We start from the raw sequence: 22,616 nt of genomic DNA, 5'->3' as shown, positions 1-22,616 counted from the left end.
TTGGCAAATAAAGACACACACATCAGGGGAACAGAGGCCCACACAAATACAGTCAACTGATTTTTGACAAAAGAGCAAAGCCAATTTAATGAAGAAAGGATAGTTTTTTCTCCCCCCACCCCAACAAATAATGCTGGAACAATATAGTGCAGACATGTGCAAAAAAAATAAATCTAGACACAAAATTTAAACTTTTCACAAGAATAACTCAAAATGGATCATAGACCTAAATGTCAAATCCTAAACTAAAAAAAAAAAAAAAAAGTCTAGAAGATAACATGGAGGAAAATCTAGGAGACCTGAGGTTTGATGACGAATTTTTGGGTACAACACCAAAGCATCATCCATGAAACAAAAATTGGTAAGTTGGACTTTGTTAACGTTAAAAACATCTCCATGGTGGAAGACACTGCTAAGGGGATCAAAAGACAAACCACAGAACTTGCATCCGAAGTACTCCTAAAACTGAACAACGAGAAAGCAAACAACTCAATTAAAAATACATCGTTAGGGTCCGGTTCTTCGGCTCCTCCGCGATTGACAGGACTTTACTAAAGATGTCTAAGCAACAACCAACTCAGTTTATAAATCCAGAAACTGCTGGCTATGTTGGATTTGCAAATCTTCCCAACCGAGTTCACCGAAAATCAGTGAAAAAAGGTTTTGAGTTCACACTGATGGTGGTCAGTGAATCCCACGGGTCTAGGAAAATCAACTCTCATAAGCAGCCTGTTCCTGACTGATCTCTACCCAGAAGGAATCATACCCGGAGCTGCAGAGAAAATGGAAAGAACTGTCCAAATTTAGGCCTCTATGTTGAGATTGAAGAGCGAGTGGTCAAGCTGCGCCTGACGGTGGTGGACACCCCCGACTACAATGATGCCATCAACTGCAGGAATTGTTTTAAGACAATCATCTCCTACATCGACGAGCAGTTTGAACGGTATCTGCACGACGAGAGTGGTCTGACTAGGCGGCACATCGTCGACGACAGGGTGCACTGCTGCTTTTACTTCATCTCGCCCTTTGGACACGGACTTAAGCCCTTAGATGTCGCGTTTATGAAGGCGATACACAACAAGGTCGATATTGTGCCTGTCATCGCAAAAGCCTACACACTCACTCTGAAGGAACGCGAGCGCCTGAAGAAGAGGACTCTGGATGAAATCGAAGAACATAACATCAGCATCTATCACTTACCTGATGCAGAATCGGATGAAGACAAAGATTTTAAAGAGCAGACTAGGCTCCGCAAGGCCAGTATCTCATTCTCCGTGGTTGGATCCAATCAGCTGATTGAAGCCAAAGGCAAGAAGGTCAGAGGCCGCCTCTACCCGTGGGGTGTCGCCGAGGTGGAGAACCCGGAGCACAACGACTTTCTGAAGCTGAGGACAACGCTCATCGCTCACATTCAGGACCTCCGGGAGGTAACCCAGGACCTTCCCGATGAGAACTTCCGTTCTGAGAGGCTCAAAAGAGGCGGCAGAAAAGTAGAAAATGAGGACATGAATAAAGACCAAATTTTGGCAGGAAAGGAAGCTGAGCTCCGCCGCGTGCAGGAGATGATCGCATGCAGAAGAGGATGCAGGTGCAGATGCAGCTGCAGATGCAAGGCGGGGACAGCGACGGCGGGATTCACCGGCACCATGTGTGAGGTAGTAAGGAGGTCTGGATGACAGGCCTTTGTCACTGATGTCTCAGCTGGAGTATAAGGGCAGGCGCCGCCGCCTCCTCCAGTCTTAAAAATTATCTATCTATCTATCTATCTATCTATCTATCTATCTATCTATCTATCTATCTATCTATCTATATCTATCGGTCGATCGATCTAGATATACACACACATATATATCGTAAGAAATAAAAGAAATGTACAGATATTATACCATTATGAAATTTAAGATTGAAAACATTTATAAGGTTACATGAAAGGTTTAAGTAAAGTACTAGAAAATATCCAGGGTCGATGTGGATTTGGGAAAATGTTTACTGCCTCCAAGTTTTATTGTAAGCAATACGAGCTTTGTAGCAGCTTCTTTGTATCATACCTCAAAATGAGCATGCTCTTTATCTAGCAATCCCACATTTAGGAAAATGCTAGTAAAATAATTATCAAATGATATACTGTATTAGTCAGCATTCTCCAGAGAAGCAGAACCAACAGGATGAGCCAGAGACAGAAACAGAGATTTATTTTAAGGAATTGGCTGACACACGATTGTAGAGGGTTGGTAAATCTAAAATCTGCAGGGTAGGACAGCAGGCTGGAGACACAGGGAAGAACTGCAGTTTGAGTCCAAACCCAGGAGTAGTCCCATTCCTTTTAATTTCAGAGAAGGTCAGTCTTTGTTCTAGTTATGCCTTCAACTGATTGGATGAGATCCACCCACACTATGGAGGGTAATCTGCTTTACTTGAAGTCCATAAATTCACATTTTAATCCCCCCACCCTCAATAAAAATCTTCATAGAAACATCCAGAATAATTTTTTTAATCAAATATCTGGGCACCGTGACCCAGCCATGTTGCCAATTAAAATTAACTGCCATGTATGCTCTGCAAATTAGTTCAAAATAAACTATGGTGATACATAAGATGGAACAGTAGATAGTGATTAAAAGTATTAATGTAGATATACTAACTCACAAGTGGGAGTGGTTTTACATGGCATGTTTTTAAGTAAAAATTGCAGTTCACACGAGAATATGTAAAGCATAGTTCCTATATTTCTTACAAATGGTAAATGCAAATTCTATGGATGTTCCTTTATTATTTAGAGTTCTGTTTATTTCTTACTAGTCTGCTGTTACTACAATACTACAATCTGCTGTTACAATTAATAATTCCTTATATTAAAATTTCCCAACTCAAATTACTAAGCGCTGTGAATTGGTACTAGGAGTGGTCTTAGGAGACAGACACGTAAAGATGGAATTTTGAGACTGGTTTGGCTGTGCCTTTAAACTTAGGTGTAATGCTGATCTCCTTGTCAATGGTAAATGGGATGCTTGTAATTATGACATGCAGAGGCATCCCAATTAATCAATCTACCATATACGAAGTACTAAATGAAGAATGTGCCTTTGGGACCCAAGAGGCTGCTGTACTTGACTGTATGGCAGTACTTATGACTATAAAGATTGTGACATGGGGGAAATTCTTCTGAGTGCCCTCAATCGCTTACAAAGAGAAAATAACAAACTCAGGTCTGTTATCTCTCAGCAAAAATCATGACCTAAGGACCAGAAAACTTCCATGACTGTCCTAAAAGAAGATCTTATTCTTTGTTGCCATTGCTGAAATTCAAACAAAGAAGATCTTATTCTTTGTTGCCATTGCTGAAATTCAAACAAAGGACAGTCATGGAAGTTTTCTGGTCCTTAGGTCATGATTTTTGCTGAGAGATAACAGACCTGAGTTTGTTATTTTCTCTTTGTAAGCGATTGAGGGCACTCAGAAGAATTTCCCCCATGTCACAATCTTTATAGTCATAAGTACTGCCATACAGTCAAGTACAGCAGCCTCTTGGGTCCCAAAGGCACATTCTTCATTTAGTACTTCGTATATGGTAGATTGATTAATTGGGATGCCTCTGCATGTCATAATTACAAGCATCCCATTTACCATTGACAAGGAGATCAGCATTACACCTAAGTTTAAAGGCACAGCCAAACCAGTCTCAAAATTCCATCTTTACGTGTCTGTCTCCTAAGACCACTCCTAGTACCAATTCACAGCGCTTAGTAATTTGAGTTGGGAAATTTTAATATAAGGAATTATTAATTGTAACAGCAGATTGTAGTATTGTAGTAACAGCAGACTAGTAAGAAATAAACAGAACTCTAAATAATAAAGGAACATCCATAGAATTTGCATTTACCATTTGTAAGAAATATAGGAACTATGCTTTACATATTCTCGTGTGAACTGCAATTTTTACTTAAAAACATGCCGTGTAAAACCACTCCCACTTGTGAGTTAGTATATCTACATTAATACTTTTAATCACTATCTACTGTTCCATCTTATGTATCACCATAGTTTATTTTGAACTAATTTGCAGAGCATACATGGCAGTTAATTTTAATTGGCAACATGGCTGGGTCACGGTGCCCAGATATTTGATTAAAAAAATTATTCTGGATGTTTCTATGAAGATTTTTATTGAGGGTGGGGGGATTAAAATGTGAATTTATGGACTTCAAGTAAAGCAGATTACCCTCCATAGTGTGGGTGGATCTCATCCAATCAGTTGAAGGCATAACTAGAACAAAGACTGACCTTCTCTGAAATTAAAAGGAATGGGACTACTCCTGGGTTTGGACTCAAACTGCAGTTCTTCCCTGTGTCTCCAGCCTGCTGTCCTACCCTGCAGATTTTAGATTTACCAACCCTCTACAATCGTGTGTCAGCCAATTCCTTAAAATAAATCTCTGTTTCTGTCTCTGGCTCATCCTGTTGGTTCTGCTTCTCTGGAGAATGCTGACTAATACAGTATATCATTTGATAATTATTTTACTAGCATTTTCCTAAATGTGGGATTGCTAGATAAAGAGCATGCTCATTTTGAGGTATGATACAAAGAAGCTGCTACAAAGCTCGTATTGCTTACAATAAAACTTGGAGGCAGTAAACATTTTCCCAAATCCACATCGACCCTGGATATTTTCTAGTACTTTACTTAAACCTTTCATGTAACCTTATAAATGTTTTCAATCTTAAATTTCATAATGGTATAATATCTGTACATTTCTTTTATTTCTTACGATATATATGTGTGTGTATATCTAGATCGATCGACCGATAGATATAGATAGATAGATAGATAGATAGATAGATAGATAGATAGATAATTTTTAAGACTCGAGGAGGCGGCGGCGCCTGCCCTTATACTCCAGCTGAGACATCAGTGACAAAGGCCTGTCATCCAGACCTCCTTACTACCTCACACATGGTGCCGGTGAATCCCGCCGTCGCTGTCCCCGCCTTGCATCTGCAGCTGCATCTGCACCTGCATCCTCTCCTGCATGCGATCATCTCCTGCACGCGGCGGAGCTCAGCTTCCTTTCCTGCCAAAATTTGGTCTTTATTCATGTCCTCATTTTCTACTTTTCTGCCGCCTCTTTTGAGCCTCTCAGAACGGAAGTTCTCATCGGGAAGGTCCTGGGTTACCTCCCGGAGGTCCTGAATGTGAGCGATGAGCGTTGTCCTCAGCTTCAGAAAGTCGTTGTGCTCCGGGTTCTCCACCTCGGCGACACCCCACGGGTAGAGGCGGCCTCTGACCTTCTTGCCTTTGGCTTCAATCAGCTGATTGGATCCAACCACGGAGAATGAGATACTGGCCTTGCGGAGCCTAGTCTGCTCTTTAAAATCTTTGTCTTCATCCGATTCTGCATCAGGTAAGTGATAGATGCTGATGTTATGTTCTTCGATTTCATCCAGAGTCCTCTTCTTCAGGCGCTCGCGTTCCTTCAGAGTGAGTGTGTAGGCTTTTGCGATGACAGGCACAATATCGACCTTGTTGTGTATCGCCTTCATAAACGCGACATCTAAGGGCTTAAGTCCGTGTCCAAAGGGCGAGATGAAGTAAAAGCAGCAGTGCACCCTGTCGTCGACGATGTGCCGCCTAGTCAGACCACTCTCGTCGTGCAGATACCGTTCAAACTGCTCGTCGATGTAGGAGATGATTGTCTTAAAACAATTCCTGCAGTTGATGGCATCATTGTAGTCGGGGGTGTCCACCACCGTCAGGCGCAGCTTGACCACTCGCTCTTCAATCTCAACATAGAGGCCTAAATTTGGGCAGTTCTTTCCATTTTCTCTGCAGCTCCGGGTATGATTCCTTCTGGGTAGAGATCAGTCAGGAACAGGCTGCTTATGAGAGTTGATTTTCCTAGACCCGTGGGATTCACTGACCACCATCAGTGTGAACTCAAAACCTTTTTTCACTGATTTTCGGTGAACTCGGTTGGGAAGATTTGCAAATCCAACATAGCCAGCAGTTTCTGGATTTATAAACTGAGTTGGTTGTTGCTTAGACATCTTTAGTAAAGTCCTGTCAATCGCGGAGGAGCCGAAGAACCGGACCCTAACGATGTATTTTTAATTGAGTTGTTTGCTTTCTCGTTGTTCAGTTTTAGGAGTACTTCGGATGCAAGTTCTGTGGTTTGTCTTTTGATCCCCTTAGCAGTGTCTTCCACCATGGAGATGTTTTTAACGTTAACAAAGTCCAACTTACCAATTTTTGTTTCATGGATGATGCTTTGGTGTTGTACCCAAAAATTCGTCATCAAACCTCAGGTCTCCTAGATTTTCCTCCATGTTATCTTCTAGACTTTTTTTTTTTTTTTTTTAGTTTAGGATTTGACATTTAGGTCTATGATCCATTTTGAGTTATTCTTGTGAAAAGTTTAAATTTTGTGTCTAGATTTATTTTTTTTGCACATGTCTGCACTATATTGTTCCAGCATTATTTGTTGGGGTGGGGGGAGAAAAAACTATCCTTTCTTCATTAAATTGGCTTTGCTCTTTTGTCAAAAATCAGTTGACTGTATTTGTGTGGGCCTCTGTTCCCCTGATGTGTGTGTCTTTATTTGCCAATACATACTGCCAAAAATCAATTGACCGTAGATGTATGCAACTATTTCTGGACTCTCAATTATGTTCCATTGTTCTATATGTCTATCCATATAACAGCAACACATTTTCTCATTAACGTAGCTGTGTAGTAAGTTTGGAAATCACAAAGTGTGAGTCATCCAATTTTGTTCTTTTTCAGAATTGCTTTGGCTATTCAGGACACCTTGTGTTTTCTTACGAATTTGGGGATAGGCTTTTTCACTTCTGAAAACTGGCTTTTAGAATTTTGATAGGGATTTCATTGAATCTGAAGATGGCTTTGGGTAGTATTGCTGTCTTAATAATATTATGTTTCCATAGCATGAATATGGGTGTCTTTCCACTTACTATAGTTTGTTTTAATTTCTTTCAGCAATATTCTGTAGATTTCAGTGTATAAATTCCTCACGTCCTTTTTAAAATTATTCCTAGGTATTTTATTCTTTTGTATGCTATTGAAAATGAAATTTCTTAATTTCCTTTCCAGATTATTCATTCCTGCTGTATAGAAGCACAACTGATTTTTCAGTATTGACTTTGTATCTTGAAATTTACCCTAATTCATTTAACTCTAGTAGTGTGTGTGTGTGTGTGTGTGTGTGTGTGTGTGTGTGTGTGTGTTCTATATATAGGGGTTTCTTGCGATTTTTCTATATATAAGATCATGTCATTTGCACACATGAATTGTTTTGTTTCTTCTTTTTCAATTTCCATGCTTTTTATTTATTTTTTCTTGCCTAATCACACTACTAAAACGTCTAGTACTTTGTTGAGAAGAACTGGTGAAAGGTGGCATTCTTTTCTTGTTCCTGATCTTAGTGGGAGTTTTCAGTCTGTCTTCATTGAATCTGATGTTAGCTGTAAATTTTTTCCTGAATGCCCTACATCATGTTGAATAAGTTGCCTCCTATTCTTAGTTTGCTGTGTGGTGTATGGTGTTTATCATGAAACGGTGTTAAATTGCTTTTTCTTCGTCAATTGAGATTATCATTTTTCCCCTTTGTTCTGTTAAGCTGCTATATTATGTTGATAGTAGCATTATTTGTATGCTAAACTAGCCCTGCATTCTTGAGATAAATTCCATTTGGTCATGATGTATAATCTTTTTAACATGCTGCTGAATTTTCATATCTTTAATGATAATAGTCATCTGTTATTAATTCTTTTTTATTAAATTTGTTGGAGTGACATGAATTAATAAAATTATATAGGTTTCAAGTGTACAATTCAATGTTAAGTCATGCATACATTGCATTGCATGTTCACCACCCAAAGTTAAATTTTCTTCAGTCCCCTTATATTTGACCCCTTTTACCCTTATCTACGCACCCGCCTCTTCCCCTCTTCCCTCTGGTAACCACTAAACTGTTGTCTGGGTTCATGAGTCTCTGTTTGTCTTGTTCATTTGTTGCTTTCAGTTTTATACACCGCATATGAGTGAAATCATATGGGTCTCAACTTTTTCTGTCTGACTTATTTCACTTGGCATGATAATCTTGAGGTCCATCCATGTTGTCACAAATGGCAGTATATTCATCCCTTCTTATGGCTGAGTAATATTCCATTGTATATATGTACCACGTCTTCTTTATCAGTCATCCATCGAAGGACACTTTGGTTGTTTCCATGTCTTGGCCACCGTGAATAATGCTGCAGTGAACATCGGGATGCATATATCTTTACGGATAAATGTTTTCAGATTTGGGGGACGGATACCCAGAAGAGGGATTGCTGGGTCATATGGTAATTCTATTCTTTCTTTTCTGAGGAACCTCCATACTGTTTTCCATAGTGGCTGTACCAATTTACATTGCCACCAGCAGTGCATGAGGGTTCCTTTTTCCCCACCATTTCGTCGACACCTGTTACTTGTTACTTGTTCCTTGTTACTAGCCATTCTAACAGATGTGAAGTAGTATCTCATTGTGGTTTTGATTTGCATTTCCCTAATATGAAGTTGAACATCTTTTCATATGTCTGTTTGGCTGTTTGTGTGTCTTCTTGGGAGAAGTGTCTGTTCAGGTCCTCTGCCCATTTTTTAACTGGATTTTTTTTTTTATTGTTGAGTTGTATGAGTTCTTGTGTATTTTGGATATTAGCCCCTTATCAGAGGCATTGTTTGCAAATAGCTTCTCCCATTCAGTTGGTTGCCTCTTTGTCTTGTTGGTGGTTTCTTTTGCTGTGCCGAAGCTTTTTAGTTTGATACAGGCTTTTACTTCCCTTGCCTTTGAGGTCAAATTCATGAAATCCTTTCTAAATCCAAGGTCCATGAGTTTAGTACCTATGCTTCCTTCTATGCAGTTTATTGCTTCAGGTCTTATATTCAGGTCTTTGATCCATTTTGAGTTAATTTTGGAGTATGGTGACAGAGAGCAGTCTAGTGTCATTCTTTTGCATGTGACTTTCCAATTTTCCCAGCACCACTTATTGACAGTCTGGTGACTGCAGCCTCCTGATGCGCACGACTTAAAAGATGTTGTGAGTTCATATTGTATCATTCAGTTTGTATAAATACAGGACTTCTTGTGAAAGAAATTCTCTCTGCGTACATACCGCATATTCTGCTATTGCGTGAACGGTATACAGAGTGTAAGTGACCTTAACAAGTTCATTCTGAAGTAACACAGGTTACAGATAACATCAAACAAATAATAAAAGTGCTCACTTTACTATGCATAAAGATTCGTGTGCATGAACGTATGAACCTCCTTCTAATAATAAATGACAGTATCAGGCCAGAGAGGTAAGACCATCATCGAATGTTCCTTTTCATCCTAAGTCCCACAACCAATTATTCGTGATTACGTTTTAATTATTTCATTATTTTAAAATTAAAATGTAATATAAGCTCATTTCAAGAATTCCATCATACCAATATGTATAAAGAAATTATCTCCTTCCCAAATGTCCAAACCAACACACTTGAAATAAATAAGCAATGTTATAGTTGAGTTTCACAGCTTTTATCATGCCCTGTCAAATATATACAATATATGTACATTTTTATAAGATTATTTTGTTTTTCTGTTAAAAATAAAATTGGACTAAGTATATTATTCTGCCACTAGCACCAGGCTGACACGTACAGTTTTAACTCATTATTTTTGATGACTGCATAATTCACAATATGCACGTGTACATACGTGTAATGCAGCATTATTTGTAGTTGCTAAAGAACTGGAAAGAAATCAAGTCTCTGATTCATTTCTATATTCATGAACCAGAATCAGAATCCTGATTTCTTTCCAGTTTTTTTTAGCAGTTACAAATAATGTTACTGTACACACACATATACCTTTACATATGTCCTCCAATTGTTGCTTTTGTTTAGCTTATCAATGGATACCAGGAAGAGAGATATTTGAGGCAGATTTATTATGGCTTTTTACTTTTAATCAATCCTGTCAGGTTCCTTTTATAATATTACACTACCATGGGTAATGTAAGAGCACCTGTCAGCTATAGCCTCGGCAGACCTGGATATTTTTAACATTTCAAATCATACCAATGTAATGAGAAAAGAACTATATTTCTGTAGTTTGAATTGTACTTATCCCGACCATTATTGAGGTTTCAAATCTTCCAGTATGTTTTCTTCGATGTTGGCATGTCATAGTTCACGAACTGTATATTGACATACATTGTGCATTTTTCAATTTGTGTGTGTGTTAATAGTAAAGCTTTATGTATATTGTGAATACTTTCCTTTTGTAGAGTGTATTGCATATGGTTATATTTGTCTACCATTTGTCGTCTTGCTTTCTTTAAGATACCTGTTGACATACTGTTTCTATATTGTACGTACATATATACAGTTTTTATTAATTTTATACAGTACAATGATTTTTAAGAACACATAAATCATTTTACATTAAAAGTGACTGTACCAGCAATGAAAAGAGGAATATCATACAAATCCTATAGATACTTGAAAGATCATTTAAAACACTTCTACTACTGATAAAAATAACTTTCACCAAAATGAAGACATCTTCAGACAAATAAAAGCTGAGAAAATTGATTACCGACAGATCTGCCATATGAAAAATACCAAAGGATGTTCTTGAGGATGGGAGAAAATGATCCCAGATGGAAACTTGTATCTGCAGGAGTAAAGAACAGCACTTAATACAGTGAAACGTAAGTGTGTATATATATATATATATATATATATATATATATATATATATATATATATATATATATATATATATTCTTTTTTTCAATTTCTCTAAGTGACTACTGTCAAGCAGAACACCATATACCAGTTACCAATGCCAGGGGTGGACTCCAACTTTGTGGATGATAGCAAATCTCACCCCTATGCCACCAGCGGGGACAGAAGTCCAAAAATTTCTGAAAGCTGGGGGCAAGCCTGAGGGTCACTGACACAGAGGCTAAGCAGAACAAAAGGGTATGTACATTAGGCCTGCAACAGTTTCCCACTCAAGGTGATAAGCCCATCACAGGCTGTGTGGACTTTTTTTTCAAAAAAAAACTAAATTTATTGGTTAATAAAATCACATAGGCTTCAATAACACATCACATGTATATTGCATTGTGTGTTCACCACCCAAAGTCAAATCTCCTTCCATCACCATATATTGGATCCCCTTGACCCTTATCTACCTGTTCCCTCCCCCTTTCCCTCTGGTAACCACTAAACTGTTATCTGTGTCTCTGAGTTTTTGTTTGTTTGTCTTGTTTGTTTGTTGCTTTCAATTTTACATCCCACGAGATCCATCCATGTTCTCTTGGTAAGGAAGAGTTCCAGGTCCAAGGTGCATACTTATGTAGCCAAGTGGTGGTTTGAAAGACTGCATGCAAGTAATTGCCTTTCCCAACCCTTTCAAACCCTTAAACTGTTTTTTAAAATTTTTCTTACATTATTGCACTGACTAGGATGCCCAGCAATATTTTGTTTATAAGTGGAGAAATGGAAGCGCACCTGACTTGTTTCCATTCTCAAACTTCTAGTGTTTCACCTTTAAATATATTTGCTGTCATTTTTTTTTTTTTGGTAGATACTTTTAAGGATCCTTTTATTCTATTTCTGAGTGTCAAATGCTATTTCATGGATGAATATTAAATTTTATGAAGAGATTGAAATGATGGTATGATCTGTTATCCTGGTGAACCACACCGATTATTTTCTAATACTAAAACAATCATGTATTACTTGTATTAATCCAACTTTGTTGTGGTGTATTGTTCTTTTATGTGTTTTCGAATAATATTTGTATAGAACATTTATATCTGTGTTCAGAGTGAAATCAGCCTATAATTTTACTATTCTAAAATTAATTGGGGGAATAGTCCCTATTTCTTCCATTCCCTGGAAACTTTTGCGTATGACTGTATTAATTCCTTCCTTAAATGTTCCAAGACTTTGCCTTGGAAACCATATTGGCTTGGAGTTTTCTTTGTGAGAATGCTGTAGACAACTGATTCGGTATTGTCAATGGTCATAGGATTATTCAGGTTATCCATATATTCTGGGTCAGTTTTGATATTTTGCATTTTTCTAGGCATATTTCATCTAGGTTTTCAAATTTATTTGGACAAAGGTATTCACAATATCTTATCGTGATATTTTTATAACTTTTATTTTTTGCTATTTTTATCTATAATTTACTTATATTAAAACACATGAATCTTCTTTTATTTTGCAAGTACAAGAAATCTTTTCTTTTTTTAAAATTAAGTTTATTGGGGTAACATTGGTTAATACAATTATATATTTTTCAGGTATACATTATCATTTGACATCTGTATATTCTATTGTGTGTTTACCACCCAAAGTCTAGTTTCCTTCAGCTACCATATATTTGATCCCCTTTACCCACTTCACCCTCCCGCTAGCCCTCTGTATTTGACCCCCTTTACACCATCTACCTCCCCCTTCTTTCCCCATACCACTAGTAACCACTAGTCTATAATTCTCTGGTAACCACTAGTCTATAGTCCATGTGCATGAGTCTCTGTTTGTTTGTCCTGCTCATTTGTTGCTTTTAGGTTTATACCCCACATATAAGTGATATCATGTGATTTTCAACTTTTTTCTGTCTGGCTTATTTTGCTTGGCATGATTATCTCGAGGTCCATCCATGTTGTTGCAAATGGCAGTATTTCATCTCTTCTTATGGCTGAGTAATATTCCATTGCATATATGTACCACAGCTTCTTTAGCCAATCATCTATCGTAGGACACTTCGGTTGCTTCCATGTCCTGGCCACTGTGAATAATGCTGCTATGAACATTGGTGTGCAAATATCTTTTCGGATATGGATTTTCAAGTCTTTGGGGGTAAATACTCAGTAGAGGGATTGCTGGATCATATGGTAGATCAATTCTCAGTTTTCTGAGGAACCTCCATACTGTTTTCCATAGTGGCTGTACCAATTTGCAGTCCCACCTAAAACACAAGAATATTAAATATACCACTCAAAGAGTATTGCCAAATGTTAAAACCTTGATGCACACTAAAGAACAAAATATTACCATTACACCCAGAAAATTCACTGTTATGAATTACATCACGATAACTTAGTCTTGCCTTTTCTTTTTTTCCGATTGTTTCTTTTTTTTTTTTTCCAGTTTTCAATTATAGTTGACATTCAATATTATTTTATATTGGTTTCAGGTGTACAGCATAGTGGTTAGACATTTATGTAATTTATGAAATGATTTCCCCGATTAGTCTAGTACCCCCCTGGCACTATACATAGTTATTACAATATTATTGACTATAATCCCTATGCTGTACCTCACATCCCCATGACTATTTCATAACTACCAATTTGTACTTCTTAATCCCTTCAACATTTTCACCCCAACCCCGAACCCCTCTCCCATCTGGCAATCACCAGTTTGTTCTTTATCTGTGAGTCTGTTTTCGTTTTCTTTGTTCATTTATTTTGTTCTTTAGATTCCACATTTTAGTGAGATCACATGGTATTTTTCTTTCTCTGTCTCACTTATTTCACTTAGCATAGTACCCTCTAGGTCCATCCATGCCATTGCAAATGGGAAGATTTTATTATTTTTATGGCTGAGTAATATTCCATTGTATATATGTATCATGATGTCTTTATCCAATCATCTGCTGATAGGCACTTAGGTTGCTTCCATATCTCAGCTATTGTAAATAGCACTGCAGTGGACATAGAGGTGCATATATATTTTCCAAAACCTCCAAACTGGTTTCCATAGTGGCTGTACCAATTTGCAATCCCACCAACAATGCATGAGGGGTCCCTTTTCTCCACATCCTCGCCAACACTTGTTGTTTGTTATTTTACTGATGATAGCCATTCTGACAGGTGCGAGGTGATATCTCACTGTGTTTTTAATTGGAATTTCTCTGATGATCAGTGACATTGAGCACCTTTTCATATGTCTATTGGCCGTCTGTACATCCTCTTTGAAGAAATGCATATTCAGGTCCTTTGCCCATTTTTTAACTGGATTGCTCTTTTTTCTTTCTTTCTTTTTTTTTTTTTTTTTAGTGTTGAGTTGTATGACTTTTTAATAAATTTTGGATATTAACCCCTTATCAGATGTATCATAGGCAAATATCTTCTCCTATTCAGTAGGTTGTCTTTTCATTTGCTGATAGTTTCCATTGCTGTGCAAAACCTTTTTAGTTTGATATAGTCCCATTTATTTATTTATTTTCTTTTATTTCCCTTCCCTGAGAAGATATATCAGGTCTTACATTTAAGTCTTCCATCTATTTTGAGTTTATTCTTGTGTATTGTGTAAGAAGGTGGTCCAGTTTCATTTTTTTTTTTACATGTATCTGTCCAGTTTTCTGAACACCATTTACTGAATAGACTGTCTTTACCCCATTGTATACTCTTGCCTCCTTTGCCATAGATTAAATGACTGTATAGCTGTGGGTTTATTTCTGGGCTCTCTGTTCTGTTCCATTGATCTATGTGTCAGTTTTTGAGCCAGTACCATGCTGTTTTGGTTACTATAGCCTTGTAGTATAGTTTGATATCGGGTAGTGTGATACCTCTGACTTTTTTCTTCTTTCTCAAGATTGCCTTGGCTATTCAGGATCCTTCATGGTTCTATATAAATATTTGGATTATTTGTTCTAGTTCTGTAAAAAATGCCATTGGTATTTTGATAGGGATTGCATTAAATATATAGACTGCTTTGGGTAGTATAGGCATTTTAACGATGTTAATTCTTCCTATCCATGAGCACAGTATAGGCTTCCATTTATTTGTGTCTTCTTCAGTGACTTATAATTTTCTGAATATAGCTCTTTTACCAGCTTGGTTGATTTTTTTTTTTCCTAGATATTTTATTGTTTTGGATGCAATTGTAAGTGGGATTGTCTTCTTAGTTTCTCTTTCTGCTAGTTCATCATTGGTGTATAAAAATGCAACCAATTTCTTTTTTCCTTTTTTTTTTTACGCCTACAGCACCCAGTCTTCTTAGGTGGTCTCCCATCCAAGTACTAACCAGGCCCGACCCTGCTTAGCTTCTGAGATCAGACGGGATCGGGCTTGTTCAGGGTGGCACGGCCATAGACCAACCAATTTCTGAATATTAATTTTTCTATCCTGCTACTTTACTGAGTTCATTTATCAGTTCTCACTTTTTTGGGGGGGGGGTGCAATCATTAGGATTCTCTCTCTATAGAGTATGATGTCATCTGCAAATAATGAGTTTTATTTAATCCTTTCCAATTTGGATGCCTTTTATTTCTTTTTCTTGCCTGCTTGCTGAGGCTAAAAACTTCTAAAACTATATTGAATACAAGTGGTGAAAGTGGATATCCTTGTCTTGTCCCTGATCTTAAGAAAAATGCTTTTAGCTTTTCCCTGTTGAGTATGGTGTAAGCTGTGGGTTTGTCATATGTGGTCTGTATGATGTTGAGGTATGTTCCTTCTATTCCCAATTTGCTGAGAGTTTTTATTTATTTTGCCATAAATAAATGGATTTTGTCAAATGCTTTTTCTGCATCTATTGATATGATCATATGATTTTTATATTTCAATTTACTTATATGGTGTTTCACATTAATTGATTTGTGGAGACTGAATCAACTTTGTACCCCAGGAATCAATCCCATTTGATCATGATGTATAATCTTATTTATTTATTTATACTTTATTGAACTTATTGGGGGTGACATCGGTTAATAAAATTATATAGGTTTCAAGTGTACAACTTTAAAAACTAGAAAAAGAAGAACAAATGAAGGCCAAAGTCAACAGAAGGAAGGAAATGATAAAAATTAGAGCAGAATTAAATGAAATTGAGAACAAAAAGACAATAGAAAAAAATAATGCAACAAATATTTGGTTCTTTAAAAAGATCAATAAAATTGACAAACCCCTGGCTAGACTCGCTGAGGGAAAAAAGAGAAAGGACACAAATAAAAAAATCAGAAATAAAAAAGGAGACGTTATGACAGATACCACCAAAATACGAAGTATCATACAAGAATACTATAAAAGATAACAGGCCACCAAATTCCATAACCTAGAAGAAATAAGCGAGTTCTTAGAAATATACAACCTTCCTAGAAGGAATCACAAAGTGCTGGAAAATCTAAATAGATTGATCATCAGTAAGAAAAAGTAATGTCCAGGTCCACATGGCTTCACTAGTGAATTCTACCAAACATCCAAAGATGATTTAATACCTGTTCCTCTCAAACTTTTCCAAAAAATCGAAGAAGAGGCAATACTTCCTAACTCATTTTATGTGGACAACATTACCCTGATACCAAAACCTGGTAAAGATAACACACACACAAAAGAAAACTATAGACCAATATCTCTGATGAATACAGATGCAAAAGTCCCAAACAAAATACTAGCAAATAGACTACAACAACAGATTAAAAAGAATATACACCACGATCAAGTGGGCTTCATCCCAGGGGCACAGGAATGGTTCAACGCACGCAAATCAATTAATGTGATACACCACATAAACAAATTAAAAAATAAGAATCATATGATCATATCAATAGATGCAGAAAAAGCCTTTGATGAGAAACAGCATTCATTTAGGATCAAAACATTTAACAAAATCGGTATAGAAGGAAAGTACCTTAATATAATAAACACCACCTATGACAAACCCTCAGCCAACATTATACATAATGGTGAAAAACTAAAAACCTTCCCTCTAAGATCAGGAACAAGTCAAGGCTGTCCACTATCGCCACTCTCATTCAATATAACATTGGTGCTCCCAGAGAGTGCAATCAGACAAGAGAAAGATATAAAAGGCATCCACATAGGAAATGAAGAAGTCAAACTGTCACTATTTGCGGATGACATGATTCTCTATATAGAAAACCCTAAAGACTCCACAAGAACACTACTAGAAACAATAAGCAAATACAGTAAAGTCTCTAGATACAAAATCAACGCTCGAAAATCCATAGCATTCCTATATTCTAATAATGAAGTGCCAGAAAAAGAAGTGGAAAAAATAACAAAATACCTAGGAATAAATTTAATGAAACAAGTGAAGGACCTATATAATGAAAACTGTAAGACCCTATTAAAAGAAATCGAAGAAGATACAAAGAAATGGAAAGATATTCCGTGTTCTTGGATTGGAAGAATCAACATAGTTAAAATGACCATATTACCTAAAGCATTATACAGATTTAATGCAATCCCCATCAAAATCCCATCGGCATTTTTTAAAGAAATAGAACAAAAAATCATCAGATTTGTATGGAAGCACAAAAGATCCCGAATCGCCAAAGCCATCCTGAGAAAAAAGGACGAGGCTGGAGACATCACTCTGCCCAACTTCAAATTATACTACAAAGCGACAGTAATCAAAACAGCATGGTACTGGCAGCAAAACAGTCACACAGACCAGTGGAACAGAATCGACAGTCCAGAAGTAAACCCATATTCATATGGGCAAATAATTTCTGACAAAGAAGCCAAAAACATACAGTGGTGCTGGGAAAACTGGAAAGCCACCTGCAAAAGAATGAAACTAGACTCTTGTCTATCACCGCACACCAAAATTAACTCAAAATGGATTAAGGATCGGATATAAGAGCTGAAACAATAAATGCATAGAAGAAAACATAGGAATTAAACTCAAGGACCTTGGACTTAAAGAGGATTTTATCAGTTTGACCTCAAAGGCAAAGGAAGTAAAAGCCAAAATAAATGAATGAGACTACATCAAACTAGAAAGCTTCTGCTCAGCAAAAGTAATCATCAAGATAAAGAGAGAACCATCCGAATGGGAAGATATATGTGCAAGCAACACTCTGATAAGGGCCTGATATCCAAAATATACAAAGAACTCATACAACTCAACAACCACAACAACAACAACAACAACAACAACAACAACAACAACAACAAAGTAAATGATCCAATCAAAAAATGGGCAGAGGACCTGAACAGACAGTTCTCCCCAGAGGACATATAAATGGCCAACAAGTATATGAAAAGATGCTCAACATCACTAGCTATTAAGGAAATGCAAATCAAAAACACAATGAGGTACCATCTCACACCTGTTAGAATAGCTATAATCAACAGGGCAGGTAATAACAAATGTTGGAGAGGATGCGGAGAAAAACAAACCCTCATACACTGCTGGTGGGACTGCAAATTGGTACAGCCACTATGGAAAACAGTATGGAGGTTCTTCAGAAAACTGAGAATTGATCTACCATATGATCCAATAATCCCTCTACTGACTTGAAAACCCATATCCAAAAAGTTATTTGCACACCAATGTTCACAGCAGTGTTATTGACAGTGGCCAGGACATGGAAGCAAACGAAGTGTCCTATGATAGATGATTGGCTAAAGAAGCTATGGTACATATATACAATGGAATATTACTCAGCCATAAGAAGAGATGAAATACTGCCATTTGCAACATCATGGATGGACCTCAAGATAATCATGCTAAGCGAAATAAGCCAGACAGAAAAAGTTGAATATCACATGATATCACTTATATGTGGGATAGAAACCTAAAAGTAACAAATGAACAGGACAAACAAAAAGAGACTCATGGACATGGACTATAGGCTAGTGGTTATCAGAGGACTATAGACTAGTGGTTACTAGTGGGGTGGGGGAGGAGTGGGGAGGTAGACAGGGTAAAGGGGATCAAATATATGGTAGCTGAAGGAAACTGGACTCTGGGTGGTAATCACACAATAGAATATATAGATGTCAAATGATAATGTACACCAGAAAATTATATAACTGTGTTAACCAATGTTACCCCAATAAACTTAATTAAAATTTAAAAAATAAAAAAAAAATAATACAGAATATCTCAGGTAAACCAAGTCACACTCACATTACTTTAAAGACTTTTCCTGTCTTTGGGGACTTGATAACTTGCATGTATTTGACCAGCATAATATATTCTTATATTTTTGAGCCACTGTGTAAATTATATTTGATTAAAAAAAATACTTATGAATAAATTTACCTGAAGAGGTAAAAGACTTGTACTTGGAAAGTTATATATAAGATAGTGAAGAAAGAAATTAAAGAAAATAAAAATAAAGGGTAGCGTACACCATGTTCATGGATTGGAAAAATTAACATCATTAAAATGTCCCCACTACCCAAAGCAATCTAGAGCTTCAGTGCAATCCCTACCAAAATACCAATGGTATTTTTCACTAAAGTAGAACAAATAATCCTAAAATGTATATGGAACCACATAGACCCTGAATATCCAAGGCAATCTTGAGAAAGACGAACAAAGTTGGATGTATCACGCTATTTGATATCCAACTATACTACGAGGCCATAGTAATCAAAATAGCACAGTACTGCACGAAACAGACAGATAGATCAATGAAATAGAATAGAGAGCTCAAAAATAAACTCACACTTATATGGTTAATGAAGCTATGACAAAAAGGACAAGAATATACAACGGGCTAAAGACATTCTATTCAATAAATGGTGTTGGGATACCGGGACAGATACATACAAAAAAATAAAAATAAAAAATATATAAAAAGAGAGAAACACAGTGGAGTGCGAGATGTCCCCAGATCTCTCCCCTTGAAACAACAATAAGCTGAACATCTAAAACTCAACAAAAAACACCCAAACTGCACACCACCACGTCTGAGCAAGAGATCTGTGCATAAGAGCTATCAAAGGTCAGAATCCTGGGAGTCGGAAAGTAGACTGCGAAAAACAAAGATGCTGCCTCTCACAGCCCGCCAGAGCTCCCTGAAGAAGGAGGGGGAGGGGAGAAGGTGCAGTGGGTTCCCTGAACAGCCCTGCCTGAGAGAGCTGTGAGCTCCACGTGGTGGCAATGCCCAGAGATCAGGACAGAATGCAGAGAAGTGGGGACAGCAGAGAAGCAACAGTTGATTATTGCCAGCCATGGCTGCAAAACACAAGGCTGAGCCACAGCCCCCATCCCCTAACCCACAGGGCCCCTCCCGCCATATCTCCCAAGGCCGAACACCGTGGAGCCCCAGGGATATCTGAGCTACTGAAACTATTACTTACACTGACAGAGACTGAGACTGAGGGTAGCGAGTGTGATTGAATATCCATAATTTTTTTTAAGGCATTATTAAGACTTTATATAAAGCAGAGATCCAAGAGGCTTACACATCACCTACTGGAAACCAAAAGAAAAGCACCATCTAAAGAGAGATCTTTATCTAATCTTCTCTCTGGAAAAAAAAATCAGAATACACTTCCATTAATGCCCAGGTGGAGAAACAGTCCATTAAAAGCCATGAACAACCAAGGCAGCTCAGAAAGAAAGAGAAAAATCTCCAGAAAATAAGCTCGACGGCAACAAATATGCGACTTAAATGACAGAGAATTCAGGATGGTACTCCTGAAAAAACTCAATGAGATCCAAAATAATTCATATCAACAATTCCAGGAATTGTAAAAAACAACTAGATCAGCAGAATGAGTTTTTCAGGAAGGAGACTGAACCCCTTAAAAAGAACCAAATAGAACTTCTGGAGATGAGAGATGAAAAATGAAATAGCAAGCTGGGGAAATAGAGTCGACCAAATGGAGGAAAGGATCAATGATAACGAAGACAGATAAATCAGAAGGAAGAAGAGAGAAACCGAAGAATGAAAAATCATGAAAGAAATACGAGGACTACCTGATACCATCAAGAAAGGAAACATAAGAATAGTGGGCATTACCGAAGGCAAGGAAAAGGAGCAGGGATTAGAAAGCACTTTCAGACAAATACTTGATGAGAATTCCCCAAATCTAAGGAATGAGCTGGAGCTTGGAATTCAAGAAGTCAACAACACACACAATTATCTCAACCCAAAAAGGACTTCCCCAAGACACATTGTATTAAAATTATCAAAAATCAATGACAAAGACAAAATTCTCAGGGCAGCCATGGAAAAGAGGACGGTAACTTATAAAGGAAACCCCATTAGATTATCGTCGGACTTCTCAGCACAAACCTTACAAGCCAGAAAGGAGTGGAATCAAATGTACAAACTATTAAATGAAAAGAACTACCAGCCAAGAATAATGTATCCAGCAAAGCTCTCCTTTAGATATGAAGGAGAAATAAATTCCTTTCCAGACATACAAAAATTGAGGGAATTCTCCACTACAAGGCCTGCATTACAGGAAATACTGAAAGGGGTCAGCTCACTTAAAACAAAATGACAAAAAACTACATAACTGTGAGTAAGGCGATGAGCAGGCAGATATAAGCAGAGGAGTGCAACCCTTATTAAAAACAGGACATTATAAGCTTAAACAATAAGAAGAGATTTGCTATTGCAAGACAGTAATGAACGTTCAGCATACATAGGGACAAATTGAGACCACAATCATAGAAAAAGGAAGAATTTGAAGATCCAGATTTGCAAAGTGGAATGGAGATAAGGCACATGCAGAGGAAAATGGACTAATATATATATATATTACTATCCTCTGCATATTCGTGATGGTAACCACGTGTCAAAGATTCAGAACTGAATTATATAACATAAAACAAGGAGGACCAAGGAGAAAATCCACAAAAACCAACCAAAATAAAAAAAAAAAAAAAAAAAAAAAGACACACAAGGACAAGGAAGTACTGGAAATGCCGAGCTACCAGAAAGCAAAAGATAAAATGGCTATAGGAAAACCTCCTATTTCCATAATCACCCTGAATATAAATGGATATAAATGGACTGAACGCACCAATAAAAAGGCCAAAGTTGCAGATTGGATCAAAAAACAAAACTCAACCATTTACTGACTCCAGAAGACACATCTCAGCTCCAAAGACAAATATAGACTTAAAATGAAACGGTAGAAAATGATATTTCAAGCAAATGGCATTCAGAAAAAGTGGGAGTAGCTGTACTAATATCTGTCAAAATAGACATCAAAATCAAAGAGGTAAAGAAAGATACTGTGGGATACTTCATTATGATAAAGGGAATCATGCACCAAGAAGTCATAACATTTATTAATATTTATGTTCTCAGTCAGGAGCCCTGAAATATGTAAAGCAATTACTAACAGAACTAAAGGGAGAAACAGACCAAAACACTATGTTAGTAGGGGACCTACATACCCCACAGTCTGATATGGATGGATTATCTAAACATAAAATCAATAAGCAAATAACATCTTTAAATTACACATTAGATCAACTGGACATAATTGACATTTACAGAGCCTTCCCTCCCAAAACAACTGTTTATACATTCTTCTCTAGTGCACAGAACATTCTCAAGAATCGATCACATATTGGGACACAGAGATAGCCTCAACAAATATAAAAGGGTTGAAATCATCCTAAATATATTCTCTGATCATAATGCTTTGAAGCTGGAGATCAACTGTAAAAAGAAAGAGGGGAGATGCAGAAATATGTGGAGATTAAACAACATGCTACTGAAGAATGGCTGAATCAGAGAAGAAATAAAAAGTGAGATGAAAAGATACATATAAAGAAGTGATAATGATAGTACAACATATCAAAACTTTTGTGACATGGCAAA

The 22,616-nt window shown here is 37.1% G+C and overlaps 3 pseudogenes; 1 reads left to right on the top strand and 2 right to left on the bottom strand.

The window, feature by feature from the left end:
• The first annotated feature begins 495 nt into the window (after positions 1-495).
• LOC120594495 (septin-2-like) lies at positions 496-1,654 on the top strand (annotated as a pseudogene).
• A 3,291-nt stretch (positions 1,655-4,945) lies between these two features.
• On the bottom strand, positions 4,946-6,108 carry LOC120594484 (septin-2-like; annotated as a pseudogene).
• An 8,940-nt stretch (positions 6,109-15,048) lies between these two features.
• Positions 15,049-15,167, bottom strand: LOC120594874 (uncharacterized; annotated as a pseudogene).
• Between the last annotated feature and the right edge of the window lie 7,449 nt (positions 15,168-22,616).

Source organism: Pteropus medius, unplaced genomic scaffold (genome assembly GCF_902729225.1).
Source record: "Pteropus medius unplaced genomic scaffold, Ma_sr-lr_union100, whole genome shotgun sequence".
In the NCBI taxonomy this organism is placed as follows: domain Eukaryota; kingdom Metazoa; phylum Chordata; class Mammalia; order Chiroptera; family Pteropodidae; genus Pteropus; species Pteropus medius.
This window is presented reverse-complemented; position numbering and strand designations above follow the sequence as displayed.